The sequence below is a fragment of the Ambystoma mexicanum genome, chromosome 3q (genome assembly GCF_040938575.1).
Source record: "Ambystoma mexicanum isolate Mex_15411 chromosome 3q, UKY_AmexF1_1, whole genome shotgun sequence".
Lineage (NCBI taxonomy): Eukaryota > Metazoa > Chordata > Amphibia > Caudata > Ambystomatidae > Ambystoma > Ambystoma mexicanum.
The window spans coordinates 109,727,409-109,741,245 of NC_090926.1; positions in this window are offsets into that span (position 1 = coordinate 109,727,409).

Genomic DNA, 13,837 nt, shown 5'->3' on the forward strand with positions numbered 1-13,837 from the left:
TTCTCTCCTTAAAACCATCAAACTGCCATGGGGATAGCTGCCCAGCTCAAATTATAAAGGACGCAGCAAGAGACTTAGCCCCCATTTATATCTAAACTCATTAACGCCTCTTTTAAGACAAATACAGTGCCCAACAATCTCAAAGAATCCTGGGTTCTCCCTTTACTAAAAAAGCAAACACTAGTCCCCTCCATTCCGACAAACTACAGACCTATCACCACAGTCCCGTTCCTGCTCAAAATAATCAATAGAGTAGCATACCTTCAAATCCAGGAATACCTTGAAGTAAACCATCTACTAGGTTCACGTCAATCTGGCTTCCGCCCCCTACACGGCACGGAAACTGCCTTAATAGACCTCAAGACCCAAATTGATGAACTGAAGGACAATGGGAAAACAGCCTTGCTACTCCTCCTTGACCTATCGGCAGCCTTTGACCTGGTGGACCATGCAGTCTTATGCAAACACCTAGGCTCAGCTGCCCATTTCTGAAGTGATGCCATAACTTGGGTCCAGTCCTTTCTCGCAAACCATACCATGAGAGTCTTCTCCCCTTTAGCCTCTGCTGACCCCGTACACACATCCTGCAGTGTACCACAGGGCTCCTGTGTCTCTCCCACGATTTATAACATCTTTACCAAGCCCCTGTTTAATAACTTGATGATAAGATGGACAAACTGGGTGTCACCTACACTAACTATGCAAATGACACCCAGATCCTCATTCCCCTTTCGGGCAACTTTCTTGATGACATAGCCCTGATAAACAAGATATACCTCCTCATTCAGGCATGGATGGCATCCCACGGCCTCTGCCTGAATGACGACAAAACTGAATTACTGATCCTGGGTTCTGAGTTGAACCTAAAAAAACATAGTCCCAGTTACTCCTCTTTCAACATTGACAACAACTCCATCAAGGTGCTGCCAGTAGTTAAAACATTAGGTTTCTACCTTGACTCCACCTTAACTCTTAAAAAACAAGTCAACTCACTAGCATCTTCAGCCACATACACCTGTAAACTTATCCGAGCCTGCAGACCTTTCCTTTCCGATACCAGCTGTATCACCTTGGCCAATGCACTTATATTGTCCAGACTAGACTATTGTAATGCATTATACATGGGAGCTAATAAATACATCCTCGACAAAACTCAAAGGTTGCAAAATAACACCTTTGGAGCAGCACTAAAAATTCCTAACAGAGAGCACATCTCTAACTACAGAAGAGATGCCCACTGGCTCAAAATAAATGACAGGATTCTCCTCAAGACAGCCTCACTTACCTCCAAGTGCCTGAACAACATAGCACCACCCTATCTCGCAGAAAGAATAAATAGGAAAACTTCAACACGACTAACTAGATCCACAAATGCTCACCTTCTAGAGATTCCTACATTCAAACGTACCAAAGCCGGTGGTTCCAGTTTCCCGGTCAAGCAGCCATATCGTGGAATGGCCTCCCCATAGCCCTAAGAACTGAACAACCATACCCACAATTCCGACGTAACATGCTTAACTGGTTATGAATCAATGACCATTAACACCCACTCCACTCTTCTTTGGACTTACTACCACACTCACTGTATCTATGCAACCCCTCTGTATTATGTCTGTAATCTGTAACTTACAGCACCACTGCCACACTGTAGCCTGCAAGTGGATATGAAATATGTATTTTATGTTGCTGTTGCACTGACTGTATAGGTTGTAACTAAGCTTTAAGTCTTCTTGTTCTGTTGCGCCCAGCTACCTAAGGGTTTGGTGCGCATTATCAAATAAATAAACAAACAAACGTTGCTGGGCCTTGCGCCTAAAGAATTCTAGGGGCACTTTGCGACAGTCAGACTTCTTTGGATTCCCACAGGTGTTTTCTTTTCAGAAATGCATGGAGAAATGCATGGAGTTCCCTGTTTTCCTTAGTGGCTGCGACACCTCAGGGCCAAATATGTGGGTTGTCCATAAAATCAAAAACCTAAGAATGTCCTCTTCCCAGACCATTTGGTACAGCAGTGGTTTAGCCTTTTCCCTTTGCGCCCAGGTAAGTGCACCCACACATGTGAGGTAGCGGTTTTGTTGGGAGCCCTTGGGAACGTGGGAAGGTAGGACATGTGTTGCTTGCGCGTTTCGGTGGTTTCCTGTTGGCTAATGTTTGAGAATTGTGTTTTTCCCTACATTTTGGACTTTGCCGAGCGTTGTGGGTTAAAAATTCTAGGGCGATTCACAAAAGTCAAACCTCTTTGGATTCCCATGAGTCTCTTCTTTTCAGAAATGCATGGGCTTTCCTGTTTTCCTTAGTGGCCGCGACACCCCAGGGCCAAATCTGTGGGTTATCCACAAGACCAAAAACCAAAAAATGTCCTCTTCCCAGACTCTTTGGTATACCAGTGGTTTAGATTTTTCCCATTGCACCCAGGTAAGTGCACCCACACATGTGAGGTACCGTTTTATCGGGACATCTGTGGGAACGTGGCAAGGTAGGACATGTGTTGTTGCTTGCGTGTTTCGGTGGTTTCCTGTTGCCTAATGTTTGAAAATTGTGTTTTTCCCTACGTTTTGGACTTTGCCGAGCCTTCTGGGTTAACAATTCTAGGGCGATTCACAAAAGTGAAATCTCTTTAGATTCCCACGAGTGTCTTCTTTTCAGAAATGCACAGGCTTTCCTGTTTTCCTTATTGGGTTGTACAGACGGCCAAATACAGTATTCCCCAGAGCGTTTGATGTATCAGTGGTTTAGCGATTTCACTTTGCGCCCGGGTCAGTGCACCGACACATGTGAGGTACCATTGTAATCGGAACACCAGCGGGAATGTGGGAAGATAGGACATTTGGACATTTGTTTTTTCTCTTGGTTTTGGATAACGTTTTCATACATTTCCCACTGCCCTTTGTTACTCAACCATTTCATTTCCCAAATGTGACCTACATTTAGTAGTTGCTTTAGGCACTGTACGCTTTTGTAAGCTGTGCATGTCACCTCGCCGTCAAAATGTCTGCCTATGCTCTTTAAAAATGCTACATACCTCTGTTTAGTCATTCATCATAAAACCCCTGTGTGCTATGGCTCAGTTTTTGGCTTATGGTTTTGCTTGTTTTATGAAACATTATGAAAAATGTGTACTTTCCTGACTAGAAGAGATGGGGGAATGTAGCAGTGCATTGATGTTCTCAATATTCACAGAATTAATTACCTTACAAGTCCAAACATGTCCAAACATGTCCAACACATACCTTTTTTTCTGTAATTTCCCCAATTTTCTGACCTGCACAAATTACCCTTTCCTAAACTTGGAATTGTATCTACTTTTCAGAAATGTATGCCTTTCTGTCTTTCCATTCAACTTTCCTACCCACCTCTTCCATCCGGTCCAAGAATGTCCTATTGAAAAAAGGGGAACATGTCCTACCTCTCACAAAACTGATGAAAAATAACCCTACAAAATAACCTTATAAAAAATATGTTATTTTGTTTCCAAAGCTTTGAAAATTGCAAATTCAGATCAGCAAACCATGTGTTCCTAGCTCGTACAAGGAAAATATCACAAGCTTCTTTGAACATAATTTTGTTTAGAATTTTCTGAAAAAACACAAAATGTAGTCACTTTTTGTTATTTTCTCACACCCCCTACAGCAAACTAGGAATCCTTGGAGGTGTTATGACCGCCTACATGTGGGAAAGAAAAGGGTGAAAATTGTGCCAGGATATCACTTGTAACAAAACAGATACAAGGGATTGGATGCTGACATAACGAAATGACCAGAAAAGGGCTCAGCACTGGGAGCGAAAACCCTCAGCAATAAGGGGTTAAAGTCCTTTTTTTTTAAAGAGATTTGGACCTTATTGGGCATTAGGCATCGGATGTGCACCATTGACCACCCCCAGGCCTACGGGATAATAGAGAGGATAAACGGCCTGCTTAAAAGCAAGCTGTTGAAACTGCATCACCTTAAAAAAAAAGAACTGGGTGCACTGTCTACCAATTGCATTATTCAGTTTGGCACACAGCCCAGTAAAGACCACCATGTATCACCCCATGAAGTGGCCACAGGACGCCGCATGCACATGCCGCTCTCTCCTCTCAGACGAGCGTCAGATGCTCATAGAGAAGCATCCATTTTGGGGTAGTAATTTAGTAGCTACCTGTCCTCCATAACAAAGGCAATAATATGTGTCTCCCAACAGATCCCGCCTGCCGGGACAGACAAAGCAACTGCCACTGCAGCAGACACGTCTGAAACTTCACCCCCTCTGCAGCTCTTTCCTGGTGATCTAATATATGTTATTAATTTTGTTTGCCGGTGGAACCAGCCCAGGTATAATGGTCCGTTTCGGGTCGTTAATGCCACTCCCCTCGCCGTCAAGGTGAAAGAGCCACATTACTGGGTGCACCTCTCCGATGTCTGAAAAACACTTCTGTCCCCAAGCTGCACCAACGGATTGAACTGCCCCTTGCTCATAACATCAACACTCTGCCTTCGGGGGTGCGCTGTTGTGCTCAATCAGTATGGGCGCCTGAGTGCGTTGCTTTGAGCTTGGGAAATTCCTTCTCTTGGATCCTGCCTCGATGGTGCCATGACGGATTCCTGCAGGTCTGCTGCTGGTTCTACCCGACTGGCGTGCTCAGGAGGAGTGCCATTACAGAGGTATCACCTGTGTTTGAGATGCCGTATGGCCTCTCTGCGGCACCCTGCTTCCTACCTCCTGCCTCCACAGTGAGCAGACCTCTCCATACTTGAGTGCTGGGGACTTCGAGCCCGACTGGGGGAGGGGCGACCGCTTCTTGGTGTCCCGCGGCCTGAGCTGAGCCACCTCGCACTGCCGTAGCTGAGGTCTCAGACCCCTCGGTCCACCTGTAAAGTTGACACTTGTTCAGATGCCCTGGGGCGACTCCTTCCCTTCGCCGGCCTATGCCGAGCTCCCGCCTGCAACTCTCCGCTCAGAAGCTGTGTACCTGAACCCCTGGACTGTGCAGCCCGCACCTCCCCCTGCCCCCCGGCTCCGCACCAACGCTCACTGTGAGCCCCACGATTCAAGCGGTGCCCATCCCAACTGGCTCTGCTACCCCCCTGAGAGCTGGAGCTCGGGTCCTGCTGACCCACGGCGGGACAATACGAAGAGGATGGCACCATTCCCTTCATCGAGATTAAAGGGACGAGGGTCCCCGCTTGTACTGCCACATGCTGCAACATCTAACACTTTACCCCTACTTCAGAGCTGCTGACAATCTGGGGAGTGCAGAAGGCGACATATGGAATTAGCATAACAGGGCAGTGCTGGACTGGCCGCGGCTGCACTACGCCTGGATATTGCCACTGCAGCGTTCTCCTGGTCACTGCGGCCCCTGCATGCTCATTGCCTATGGATTTTTAGTGCATCGGATCCTGCGGCTGGCACCTCAGATATAAATGGCCTGTAAGCCATCCCTGTCTGGGAACTTGCACTGCATAGACCCTTCTCAGCATTAACTAAATCTGCACCACCCTAAAGCACAATACTCACCCATGGTGGGAATGCTATTGCCCATGTTGTTATGGGCTAACCCCACGTTCAACCGCTTGGTGACCAACTTGACTACCCACATCTCCACCTAATATCATATCATACGTGGGAGGCCACAAACTGCTTGCATGTAGATCAGGACGATCCTACTGGTCATAACAATCTGCACTGTTGATCCGGGTGGCCCTGCTCTGCTCTGGAAGACAGGCCTTGCCCCCGCTAAGACTATCCCCTGGGATTGGTGCTTGGGACCGTGCCCTCTCCCCCTGGGGTGCTGAGTGCCTCCCACATCAACCTCCAGGCACTGTGGTACAGAGATGTTGCACCTCTATAACAGACCTACTTAACATTGAAACGCTCTGTGACACATGACTCCGCATCCTACCACTCAGCTAAGGAATAAATCGAGCATCCTTTTCATCCATCATTACTCGCTGGACAGGGTCCCCGTCCCAGCTCCGACTCCCTTGTCGCTGATCCCTTGGGTGCAATGCACTCTACTTTCCACGTGGCTTGGTGGGATTATGACCAAAGGAGCTAACAAAAAGCAGAGCTCTATCAACATGTATGCCAAAGCAACACCGCAACTGAGTGAAACACAATCGGAGCCGGTGGCAACCATGTCAGTGCCTCCCTGTAAAGACTGGAGGGAGGTATCTGTACTCTGTTGGCCCGCTACCCGCGGGGTTACCAGGCGCGCCTATCAGCGTGCGGAATGATATGCGGGAGACAGAGGTGCTATGAACTTTCTTTAATGACAACCTGGCGGCAACTGCCGCAACCCTGGTCCCGCCCCTCCCCTTCCCTTGACGTCTCGTCCGGGACGTCAATGTCCTGGCCGCAACGGCGGCCCGCCCACACAATGATGTGGGCTATCCAACATCTCCCCCCTTTTTAGCATGCAAGTCCCACAGCTTTCCTCACCCCATCTCCTCGATGAGTCGAGTTGGCTTCATGCGGCTCCTCTGGGGACGTCTCGACCTGCTCGGGGTTAGTCGTTCCTTGGCAGGCGGCGGTGTGCCTGTTTCGCCTCCTGACTCTTCCCCATCTCCTTGATAGGCTTCTTCTCATGGATGGTCATCCTCGCTGTCTCGGTCCATCGTCCATTGACCTCCGGGGCCCGGTGTGACGCGTTTGAAGTGCGAGCGGTTTCTAGTCACTACTGAACTGTCATTTCTTTGTGCGGTGACCATAGTGCCTTTCTTATGGGTTATGAGAAGAGGGGTGGCCGCGAACATGGCTTCTTCTTTTCGGCTTTTAGGTTGTCTGAGCCACACTTCGTCACTTGGCTGCATTATGCTTTCGCGGGCTCTTCTTTTCCTGTCTGTGACTTCCTTAGACATTGCTTTCCTTGCGGTGTCGTTATCTTTCGCCACTTGTTCCAGCGGCGTCAGTTCTTGCGGCCTTGGATCTTCCGGTAGCCTCGTGGTGATCGGCCTCCGGAATAGCAGGTCTGCTGGGCATACTCCTGTCGTACTGTGTGGCGTGTGCCGGTATTCCCTGAGTAGCTGGTTGAGAGCCTGCTCGAAGGGCTTGTTTTGCACGTGTGCGATTTGTAGGGTGCTCTTGATGCTGGCCATGAACCTTTCGACCATGCCGTTGGCCTGGGGCCATCGGGGGGTTATTCGTCTGTGTTGAAACCCCATGGATTTCACAAATTTCTGGAAGTCATGGCTTATGAATGTGGGACCATTGTCCGACTTTATGACCTTTGGGATGCCGTATGCTGAGAGCATTCTGTCAAGTGCCGGAATGACGCTCGATGTCGCACTGCTGTCCACTATCTGGGCATCCGGGTATCTTGAGTGTTCGTCCATGAGTACGACGACATGAGTCCCATTGCTTAGAGGTCCAAACAGGTCTACCGCTCGCTCTTCCCACACCTTGCTCGGCAATGGTGATGTCTGTAGGGGGTTCGGGTGAGGTGGCGGTGCCACTTGGGCGCAGACGTGGCAGTTTCCTACGATGGTCTCTACCAGATTGTCGAGCTGCGGAAACAAGGCTTTCTGTCGAAGGAGGCATTTCGTGGCGACTACACCTCAATGTCCTTCATGGGCCACATGTACTATCCTCTCCCAGAGAGTTCTCGGGATGACGACTTTGCAGCCCTTTAGTAGTACATTGTTCTCTACTACCGTCAGTTCCTCCCGGACTTGGTCAAGCCACTTGACCTCCTCTCGTGTTGTCTCTGACTCTCCCCTCGCTTGTTGTCTCATGAAGGCCATCTTGTCCTCTTGTAGGCAGTGTCTCACGATTCTGAGTGCGGGGTCCGCCTCTGACTGTGCTGATAGTTCTGCCCAGCCTACTGGCATTGGTTGTAGGTGGTGTATGATGTAGTTTATGTACGCGTCTGCTATGGATGGCTGGGACGCCGTCGTAGTTTTTGGATGGGGGGAGAGGTAATCTGCGGGGTTTTCCACCTTCCCAGTGTAGTGATAAACAGTACCCGCACCTCCCTGGGATCCAGCCCTTTGTGCAAAGTAAATCACTCCTAATTACCTTCCCACACAAATAAGGTTTAAGACGCACGATGAACTCAGTCTGGAAAATAGCCAATCACACAGAATATATGATGCTTGCATTTATTATCTACAGTGTCTAATGAGAACTAAGCAGCAATTTACAATAATGTGGAAATAGAAAAGTGCAAGCTATATAATGCCAATTATCAATCACAGATGAATATGCAATTATTTGGTGTTACGCTCCTAATAAAATGTAGATGAAGGTATGATCTGATCACACCCACGACCCTCGCCGCTACAGGTGCCCGGCACTCCTTGGAAGAGGAGGGGAGGACTGGCCAAGCCCCCACAGTCCTACACCAGAGCGGGGATGTGATGCTAGGAGTCTCGGCCCAGATAGTGCACAGATGGTCGTCCAGGCACTGTTCTTCTTGATACGCGCGTCTTTCCAACAGCCCAGGATGAGTCCCCTCTTCCCTGGTCCAAGTATAGTTCTCTTATTAGGAGCTGCACGTCAATCATCATGACGTGTCAGCTCTTCGAGAAGCTTCTAGACTCACCCTTCCGGGCAGTAAACATGTTTTCGCTTGGAAAGTTACAAGACTGGAAACAGCCAGTCTTGGCTCCCAGGCTTCGGGCACTGTGTTTTGAGAAGATCTGACATTCTTGCCTTATCAGTGCACCTGACTCGCAGAGCGAAGACGAGCAAAGCTGTGCCTGGCTCCCAAGGGCTGCATAGAACCTCTTGCAAATGCTAGATGTTTTATGTCTTCAGAAAAGGCCTTCGCAATTAACCCCTTGCAAGCATGCAGGCTCACCCAGTTCGAGAGGCCTGGTTGATGTCAGCATTTTCCTCCACGCTTCGAATAGGCTCTAATACACACAAGATAGCTCAGTGGGTTAGTCCAAATGCAGGTTACTGCAAGCACCTAGCAGCTTATCACGACACCCGGGTCGGTGTTGTATTGCGAATCTGTAGTCCTGTAGACGCAGACCCCATCGGGCTATTCTCGGTGGCATCCTGGCTTTCGGGCTTCCGTATATGGTGAGTAGTGCCTGGTGGTCAGTGATGATGGTAAATTCCTTGCCGAATAGAAAGAGATGGAAATATTCGCAAGCCCAGACGACTGCCAAGCTTTGCTTTTCCGCCTGAGAGTACGCCTGCTCTGTGGTTGTCAGGCTTCTGCTAGCATATGCCACTATGTGTGTATTGTATGGTTCCTTGGGGTCCTTCTGCGTTAGTATGGCGCAGAGTCCCACAGGACTGGCATCCACGATGAGTTCGGTGTTGCGGCTGGCATCGAAGTACGCCATGTCTTCAGCCTGGGATATGGCTTTCCGTATGGCTTCGAACGCCTCTTAACAATCTTTCGAACATATGAACGGAGCGTCCTTGCGTGTGAGTAGGCGCAGCGGGTTGCTGACCGTGGCATAGTCTTTTAGATATCTGGAGCAGTAGCTCGCTAGGCCCAGAACCAACCTCAAGTCCGTGGTGTTGATGGGTGGTGTGGCTGAGTTGAGCGCCTTGACTTTCTCCGGATCGGGTCTCATTCCTTTGTCCGAGAAAATGTGTCTGAAGAATCTCAGAGACCCTTTTGAGAACTCACACTTTGATTTGTTTAGTGTCAAACCTGCTTCGTCCAGAGCCTGGCACACCCTGTGGAGGGCTATGTCATGTTCTTCCTGCGACTTGCCGTAGACTAGGATGTCGTCTGAATAGTTCAAACAGTTCGGGACGTGTCTGATAACCTTGTGAATTTCCTCATGGAAAATTTTGGCGGCGGAGGAAATGCCAAAACTGCGTCTTTTGTACTGAAACAGACCAAGATGGGTGACAAATATGGTGATGTAGCGGGATTCCGGCGCTATCCCGATCTGGTGATAACCTTTCGTGAGGTCCAACTTCGAGAAGATCCTTGCGACATGCAGGAGATGGATCATGTCAGTGATCCTGGGTGCCTGGTGCCTCTCTCTTTCAATGGCGGTGTTAGCCCTGCGCATGTCTACACATAGACGTATGGATCCATCCGGTGACTTCTTGGGGACGGGGACGATGGGGGATACCCATGGTGTGGGACCCGACACAGGTTCAATGACATTCATTTTGATGAGTTTATCAAGTTCTTCTTCCACCTGCCTCTGAATGTTGAAGGGGATCCCTCGATAGTGCTGGGCAACAGGTTTGATATGAGGGTTTATGTGGAGATGGACCTTCCTGTTTCTCAGCTTGCCTAATCCGGTGAAGAGTTTTGGGAATGATTGTTCGATTGCGTCCGGTTTGGCGAAATTTTTATGCGCCATCAGCTGGTACAGGACGTGCACCAATCCCATGTCTACCGCGGTACAGAAGCTTAGTATGCATCCGCTGTTAGCTTCCGTTTTCAGAATGTGTAGAGGGACTTTTGCTGTGTGTTCCTTATGAGTGCACCATGCTGTGATCATGCCTCGACACTGCAGAGGGGTCGCTGAGCCACAGGGATATATGTCTACTGTGGCTTTCCTGATTTTGGGTTGCCGGGCCAGGGATTCGTATGCTTGTTCGCTAATGATGTTGACCGTCGCGCCGGTGTCTATTAATGGAGTGTCATTTACCAGCACCGTTAGTATGGGACTGTGTTGGGTGGCTGCAGTGTTGTCTTTCAAAGCCCACACGTATCCTTTCCTTCTTTGATCTTCTTCTGAGGACGGAGTGTCGCTGCTGGTGGGTGAGCGAGTTTCAACGTACCTCACAAATCGTCTTCTGTGTGAGCGTCTCTTGTCTTCCGACGAGCGTCTGTCCTCACGTGTGTATCGGCTCTTGCGGTCGCAGTCCTCTTTTCTGGAGGGTCTCCTTTCACTGTCCCCTAGGGACCTGGGTGGGCTCTGGCGACTGTATCGGCGCCTGTCTTGATTTCGGTGCTTGGTGGGCGTGCATGTCGGCGCGTTCTTACACATTGCTTTATAGTGATCCAGACCTCCGCATGCGGCGCACTTTTGTCCTATGGGGGGGATTCTCCTATGTGTGGGTACTCATATCCGCATTTAAAGCATGTGGCTTCGGGATGTTTGTTTCCTTGGTTGGGGTGTGCATACAGTTTGTTGACTGACTCAGTGTTTTCACTAGGCTGTTGTATGGATACTATTCCAAGACTGTCCAGTTGGGAGTCGACGGCCGCTTCCATGCGCGCCAGTGCTAGTATTTCCTCCAGGGATCTTTGTTTCTGTAAAAGTTGCTTGCAAAATGGTTGTGAGAGGCATCCTGCAATTACTTGAGACCTCAGAGCCTCCTCATTAGAGTATCTATGGAATTCACAATGTTTTAGTTTAATGCGAAGACGCATTACGAAATTGTCTATTGACTCACCCTTTTCTTGTCTGGTCGTGTGAAACATGTGTCGTTCATAGTCGACGTTGGTGTGCGGGGCAAAGTATTCAAATCCTTGGGGACCTTCTGCGTTAGTATGGCGCCGAGTCCCACAGGACTGGCATCCACGATGAGTTTGGTGTTGCGGCTGGCATCGAAGTACGCCATGTCTTCAGCCTGGGATATGGCTTTCCGTATGGCTTCGAACGCCTCTTAACAATCTTTCGAACATATGAACGGAGCGTCCTTGCGTGTGAGTAGGCGCAGCGGGTTGCTGACCGTGGCATAGTCTTTTAGATATCTGGAGCAGTAGCTCGCTAGGCCCAGAACTGACCTCAAGTCCGTGGTGTTGATGGGTGGTGTGGCTGAGTTGAGCGCCTCGACTTTCTCCGGATCGGGTCTCATTCCTTTGTCCGAGAAAATGTGTCTGAAGAATCTCAGAGACCCTTTTGAGAACTCACACTTTGATTTGTTTAGTGTCAAACCTGCTTCGTCCAGAGCCTGGCACACCCTGTGGAGGGCTATGTCATGTTCTTCCTGCGACTTGCCGTAGACTAGGATGTCGTCTGAATAGTTCAAACAGTTCGGGACGTGTCTGATAACCTTGTGAATTTCCTCCTGGAAAATTTTGGCGGCGGAGGAAATGCCAAAACTGCGTCTTTTGTACTGAAACAGACCAAGATGGGTGACAAATGTGGTGATGTAGCGGGATTCCGGCGCTATCTCGATCTGGTGATAACCTTTCGTGAGGTCCAACTTCGAGAAGATCCTTGCAACATGCAGGAGATGGATCATGTCAGTGATCCTGGGTGCCTGGTGCCTCTCTCTTTCAATGGCGGTGTTAGCCCTGCGCATGTCTACACATAGACGTATGGATCCATCCGGTGACTTCTTGGGGACGGGGACGATGGGGGATACCCATGGTGTGGGACCCGACACAGGTTCAATGACATTCATTTTGATGAGTTTATCAAGTTCTTCTTCCACCTGCCTCTGAATGTTGAAGGGGATCCCTCGATAGTGCTGGGCAACAGGTTTGATATGAGGGTTTATGTGGAGATGGACCTTCCTGTTTCTCAGCTTGCCTAATCCGGTGAAGAGTTTTGGGAATGATTGTTCGATTGCGTCCGGTTTGGCGAAATTTTTATGCGCCATTAGCTGGTACAGGACGTGCACCAATCCCATGTCTACCGCGGTACAGAAGCTTAGTATGCATCCGCTGTTAGCTTCCGTTTTCAGAATGTGTAGAGGGACTTTTGCTGTGTGTTCCTTATGAGTGCACCATGCTGTGATCATGCCTCGACACTGCAGAGGGGTCGCTGAGCCACAGGGATATATGTCTACCGTGGCTTTCCTGATTTTGGGTTGCCGGGCCAGGGATTCGTACGCTTGTTCGCTAATGATATTGACCGTCGCGCCGGTGTCTATTAATGGAGTGTCATTTACCAGCACCGTTAGTATGGGACTGTGTTGGGTGGCTGCAGTGTTGTCTTTCAAAGCCCACACGTATCCTTTCCTTCTTTGATCTTCTTCTGAGGACGGAGTGTCGCTGCTGGTGGGTGAGCGAGTTTCAACGTACCTCACAAATCGTCTTCTGTGTGAGCGTCTCTTGTCTTCCGACGAGCGTCTGTCCTCACGCGTGTATCGGCTCTTGCGGTCGCAGTCCTCTTTTCTGGAGGGTCTCCTTTCACTGTCCCCTAGGGACCTGGGTGGGCTCTGGCGACTGTATCGGCGCCTGTCTTGATTTCGGTGCTTGGTGGGCGTGCATGTCGGCGCATTCTTACACATTGCTTTATAGTGATCCAGACCTCCGCATGCGGCGCACTTTTGTCCTATGGGGGGGATTCTCCTATGTGTGGGTACTCATATCCGCATTTAAAGCATGTGGCTTCGGGACGTTTGTTTCCTTGGTTGGGGTGTGCATACAGTTTGTTGACTGACTCAGTGTTTTCACTAGGCTGTTGTATGGATACTATTCCAAGACTGTCCAGTTGGGAGTCGACGGCCGCTTCCATGCGCGCCAGTGCTAGTATTTCCTCCAGGGATCTTTGTTTCTGTAAAAGTTGCTTGCAAAATGGTTGTGAGAGGCATCCTGCAATTACTTGAGACCTCAGAGCCTCCTCATTAGAGTATCTATGGAATTCACAATGTTTTAGTTTAATGCGAAGACGCATTACGAAATTGTCTATTGACTCACCCTTTTCTTGTCTGGTCGTGTGAAACATGTGTCGTTCATAGTCGACGTTGGTGTGCGGGGCAAAGTATTCAGATAGCTTGGCATGCAGTTCGCCATATGTAACCGTGTCCACATTTAGTAACTCCCCTGTAATGTCTCTTACTGCTGGACCCACGGCGATGAATAATGTGTTTTTCAGTCTTGTATCGTCGGTTAGCCCTATGGCACCGGTGTAGAACTTAAAGTCCCGGAGCCATATGGTCCATCGAGGTCCTAGATTCGAAGTATCACGAATTTCAAACGGGTTTGGCATTTGCATGACCTGGGATGCACCTCCCTCGCTTTGCGTGTGTT